Genomic DNA, 5,877 nt, shown 5'->3' with positions numbered 1-5,877 from the left:
ATGGGACCCTTTTCTGAAATGGTATTGCCAAGTGTTTTCCCCCAGTCAATAAGTTTTCTTTTCCCTCTGTTGGAAAATGTTTTTGATGCGCTCAGGTATTTAATCTTTAGAAGGTCCCATTAATCAACCAGCAAGTGTTCTTGACTCAACTAGGTCAACTGGGCTCCAAATGTGGTATTATTCTTCCTTGGTGTCCCGATTCTGCCCCTCTTTGCTGGTGGGGCTGGATGCGGAGAGATGAGAACTGCCAAGCTTAAGGTTCTAGTTGGTCTAAGAGACTGTGGCTACCCCTTGGAGGAGACGAAGATAAAGTCTCTGTGGTCCTGAAGAGGCTGATGCCAGGACCACCTCCTCCATAGCCACACTTAGCCTTACCCCAGAGGCATCTGGGAGCTCTTCCTGCGAAGTCAGAGTGAGCTGAGTCTGTCTGTGCAGGCCCTTGCCTGACCCATCAGCAGACAAGCAGAAGCCAGGACTGAGGCCATGTGAGGGGTGGGGGCTGGAAGCCTGAGACCCACATGCTGTCTCCCTGCCAAGAGGAGGGGAGGTGGAAGGCTGAGTGTAAGGCGAGCAAGAGAAGCAGCTGAGAGGAGGGGGTGGCTCCCCGAGTGGGGAGCTGAGTCTGCAGAGGGTCTGGGCCACCCCAGCCCCTGGACAAGTGAGTATCTTCTGAAGGAAGGCTGTTCAAAAGGCAAAGAGGAGTCCATGTTCCCAGGGGCCAGTCTTCCCAGACAGTGCCCCAGGGCCTCACCCTTCCAGTTGTAACAATTCTCCAATGAGATCTTAGGTGCTGGGTCTTTGTACTTTGTCCAGGTTTTTTTTTTTTAAATGTAATAAATACTTTGCAAAATTTGGACTACAGAAAACATCGTTGAAAAACTCACCCATAAACCACCATTAAGAAAAGTGCTTGTTTTCCTTCATTTGCTCATGCTCAGACTTGGGATAAAGGAAAATAACCAAATGTAGGGTAGACAATCTTACGGGTGGTCCTAATTAGCAGCGTTACCACCTTAGAACTTGTTAGATGCAAGTCTCCAGGACCACCTCAGACCTGCTGAGTTAGAAGCTGGGGCAGGACCACCGTGTTCTGTGCTTGGCAGATCCTTATGTCTCGAGTTCGAGACCCTTAAACTCTGCAACCTCCATGCAATCCTACCACGTGACCACTAGGGGGCACGAGCAGGCCGTAGTTTTTCAGCAATTGGTCCCTTTTCGATTTTCTGTTACTCTTTATTGCAGACCTTTTAACTTTAGACTTGTGGGTTTTTCTTTGTCTGTTAACATTTTATTGTTGTGGTTTTGGTTTAAGTTTACAGAGAAAACAGACTTCCAATTCAACAATTACAACAAGTTTTTGGTTTTTTTTTCAATGTGTGTGTGACATTGTTTTCAATCCCCTCAAAGCAACAACTCTCTTGTCCCCTAATCCCTGGATTCCCTATTCCAATTTGTCTTTCCTTCCTGTGTGATCTTTGTTTTGGGGGAAATGCTGCCCTTCTGGGCTTATTCGGTTGATGGTTCTCAGGAGCACACACCTCACGGGTGTTACTGTTCAGGTTGATCGCATCAGTAACGTCCGGCCTCTGGGCTGTTTGGCTAAAAGGTGATCCCAGGGTGCGTTCAGTTCCAGGTTTGAAGAGCTGAGTCCCTGGGGTTCTGCCTGCCTTTATCAGACTTGTACATCTGGTCCCCCCTTCCCCCATGATTTTTAATTTGTTCTACACTGCTCTTCCCTTCTATCCAAGTTTTCCTGTTGTAATCCCAGTCAGAGCAGCCTCTCATCTCAAGATGATTTTTCCTTTACAACACATATTCTGACCTTGTCACACTTTGAAAGGTCCTGTCCTTGGATGGAATCGCCCTGTGGCTTAGCCTTCATGTCAATGCCCTGTGTGGTTTGCTGGTGAGAGGACCTGGGACAGTGCTTGATTTACTTGAAACCTGAGGAAATAGATGAAGACTGGGGTAGAAGCGAACATTGTCTCCTGGATAAAGTCTGGGCACAAGGCGAGGCAGGATGCAGCCCCAGTGCAGTCTAGCCCCCCTTTTCCACCTATCCTGACAGCCCTGACCTCTAACCACGGTTAGCAGGGCCCTGGCCGGGAGCTGGCCTCTTCAGAGCTGCCCCTCTCCTCCTTCTAATTACATCTTTGAGAGGTTTCTTTTCAGAGCAACTGTACTGAGGCTTAATGTAAATATATATATATTCGAAATTTTGATGTTTTCACTTCAATGAATTTGACCATTGTCATGGCAACCAACTGATTTTTGTTTTATTTTATTATGGAAATTATAAAACAACTCACCAGTGCTGAGTAGGTGCTGGGGGGGTTGGAACCTCTGTAGATACACAGCCTTTGAGCTAGCAGGGCAAAGACCACCAGGCTCCACCAGGACAATATAGAATAACAAAATGTTTCCTATTTTAGCCGTTTTAAGCTGTGTGCTTGAGTAATATTAATTCCTCTCATCATATGATATGTAGGGAGTTGTGGTGGCCTAGCGGTAAGGAGCTGCACTGCAATCCCAAAGACACAGAGTTCAAATCCACCAGCTGCTCCATGGAGAAGGATGAACAGTCTCCTCCCATGTGGTTACTGCCTCTGAAAACTCGCCGGAGGGTCCGCTGGGGGTTGCTTACGACTCGCCACCACCACGTCTTTCCAAAACTTTTTCTTCACCCTCGACCCTGTAAATGATAATTCCCCATTTCCTTCTCCCTCAGGTCTTGTACAGGAGCCCTGGTGACACAGTGGGTTAAGCATTGGGCTGCAACCCAAAACGCAGTGCACATTGAACCCACCTGAGGCAGAAGGATGAGGCAGCTGTTTCTGATGAGACCTGCAGCCTCGGAAACCCGGTGGGGCAGGCCGGTCTGTCCTAGAAGGTCACCTTACGTCCACTCGAGGGGCAGCGGCGTTTGGGGGGTTTCGGTGTCGCTAATTTTTATCCCAACTGCCGCGTGATCACTAAGAACGTTTGTTTGTCTTTATGTAATCACCTACTTGAGATATTCCATATGAGCTCTTTCTAAATTATATCCCCCATTTGTCCTCTTGCGTCTGGCTTTTGTCACTTAGTGTCATATTTTGTTTGGTTTCTTTTTATCTTTTAAATACATTTTTTATTTTATAACTGGCTTACTTACAAATTTTGTATGCATTGCTTTTCACACCTATCTTTCCCATTTCCTTTACGCACCCCTCCCTCCACCCATCAAATTATGCGACCCTGTAAGCACCCCCTCACCGTGCTCCACCCCATCACTGCCCATCCTCACCCCACTGCTCCCCCCTGGGGTCCTCATACACATTCTACAACAATGATCTAGTGTCATGCTTTCAAGCTTCACCACATCGTAGCATTTATCAGTATTTCTCATTGTTGTTGTTGTTGTTATGTGTTGTTGAATTGCTTGCGACTCATAGCAACCCTATGCACAACAGCTCTGAACCCTGCTCTATCTTGAGCCAACCCGATTGTCTCTGACACACCTCTTCCCATTACCCCAGTCACTGCATCAATCCATCTCACCTAGGGTCTTCCTCTCTTCAGCTGTCCCTCCACCCTCCCAAGCATGATGTCCCTCTGCAAGTACTGCTCCCTCCTTGCAACATGCCCAAACTATTTCAGACAAAGTTTGAAAATCCTTGCCTCTAAGGAGCAGCCTGGTTTCACCCTCTCCAGAACAAACCTGTTTGTTCTCCTAGCAGTCTGTGCTATATTCAACACTTTTCTCCAGCACCACAGCTCAATAACATCAATTCTACTTCTGTCATCCTTAGTCATTGTCCAGCTCTCTGATTGCATAGCAAGAAATTGTGAAGACTGTAGCCTGCATCAGGCACCCCTTAGTCTCTAGACTGACATCCTTGCTCTTCAGCATTCTGGACAGGTCCAATGCAGCTTGTCTTTTGATTTCCTGCCTGCTGGTACCAAGGGTGTTGATTGTGGAGCCAAGCAAATTAATGCTGTTAACAATCTGAATCTCTTCACCATCTGTCATGATGCTGCCAGTTGGCCCAACAGTAAAAGTCTTTGTCTTCTTAATGTTGAGCTTCAATCTAGATTGAAGGCTATAGTCCTTGACTGCCTGCAGCAAATGCCTGAGATCCTCCTCAGTTTCGACAAGCAAGGTTGTGTCATCTGCATAACACAGTGTTATAGCTATGCAGTATTCCATTATGTGATGTGTCACAGTTTATTCATTTGCTCCTCTGATGGACTCTACCTGTTCCTACCCCTTGGCTCTCATGCGTCATGCTGCAGTGAGCTTTGTGGACACTTTTGCTTTTTCTAATGAAACTTATTGTTTTTGTCAGTGCCGCTGAGTCAGCTCTGACTCATCATGACTTGTGGACAGCAGAAGGATACACTCTGGGCCCTGCACCACCCTCGCGGCCACTGCTGTGCCTCCATCCACGCTGTACCACGGCGTCATGATCTGTGGACAGAAGAAGGAAACACTCTGGGCCCTGCACCACCCTCACGGCCACTGCTGTGCCTCCATCCACGCTGTACCACGGCATCAATCTGTTTTGTTGAGGGTCTTCCTTTTACGTTGACCCTTTGCTACACTGAACATAATGGCCTTCTCAAAGACTGACTTCTTATAACATTCCCTGTGCATGTGCAGGAAGTCTCCCTTCCTCGCTTCGAAGGAGCCCTGGGGCTGCATTTCCCCACAAGACAGGTTTGTTTCTTCTTCCGGGAGCCCATTCAGTGGGCTTCACCAACACCACAATTCAAGGACACCAGCTCTTTGCTGGTCTTCTTAGCCACTATCCCTGTGTCCCAACTCCTTGCAAACACCACAGTGCTTAGCATCGGACAGCCTCTGGCCCCTCCTTCAGGGCTGTAGGTTCAAGCAGGGAGGGCTCTTTCGGAATTCACCTTTGACCAGCAGCTTCCTTGAGTAGTTTCTGTCCTGGAGGACCCGGGCCTGGAGTGGCCCACGGGACCTTTGTCCTGCACCTTCACAGTGTTCAGTCCTTTCCTTCCTGGTCCTGAGTTTCTTCTGGGGAACATTTCAGCCTTCAGCAACTTAAAAAACATTTTTTAACTAATATTTTATCATTCATATATATTGTGTTTCACGCATGTGCATAGTGTTTTAGACAATCTTTCATTTACATGATAGTTCGTTCATGTTGATTGTGGGGTGCCCCTTATAAACATCTTATATTCAAGTATATTCATGAAAACGTGTAAGCCAGCTTCTTCATGCCTCTGGCCTTAACATTGCCGTTTCAGAGAGGCAGTTTCTGATTTGCCATCCCCATGAAACCAGGACTCAGAGGGAACAAGCATGTCTGTTTTGCTGAAGGAGCCTCTGTTGATTTGGAAAGTTTGAGCACTTCCCTCCACAAGCAATGTCCAGCGCAGAGCAGGCCCTCGGGTGCGGTGGTCAGCCCTAGCTCGCAAGACGGATCTTCTACTCTACATCTGGCTGGGTTGCAGGTTTTCATATTTGTTAGGTGACTGGTGGCGACTCTGTAAGCAAGGGCTGGAAAACTTGCCCTGCCGCCATCTTCACCCACTCCGCCATGCCCGTTGCTGTCACTGGTCACTCTGTCAGCCATCACTGGTGCAGAAATCCACAGCCCTTCCTCCTCCATCGGCTCAGAGGCTGTGATGTCACTCAAGGAGTGTGACCATTCTTGCTCTGTCTTTCCCCAATTGTCCCACCATCAGGAACTGCGTTCAATCCACTCTGAATGGATTCCCTCCTGGTCTCTCCCTCCAGGCCCGGGTACTCACTCACAACGTTCAGAATCCTACACTGAGGACCCTGGTGATGCTGTGGTTAAGGCCTTCGGCTGCTAACCAGAATTTCAGCTGTTTGATCCCATCAGCCACTCCTTGGAAGAAGGC

This window comes from Elephantulus edwardii, unplaced genomic scaffold, assembly GCF_000299155.1.
Source record: "Elephantulus edwardii isolate Elephantulus edwardi_28Jun2011 unplaced genomic scaffold, EleEdw1.0 scaffold00127, whole genome shotgun sequence".
Taxonomy (NCBI): Eukaryota; Metazoa; Chordata; class Mammalia; order Macroscelidea; family Macroscelididae; genus Elephantulus; species Elephantulus edwardii.
The sequence above is the reverse complement of the archived record's forward strand: the minus strand, read 5'-3'. Positions refer to the sequence as shown.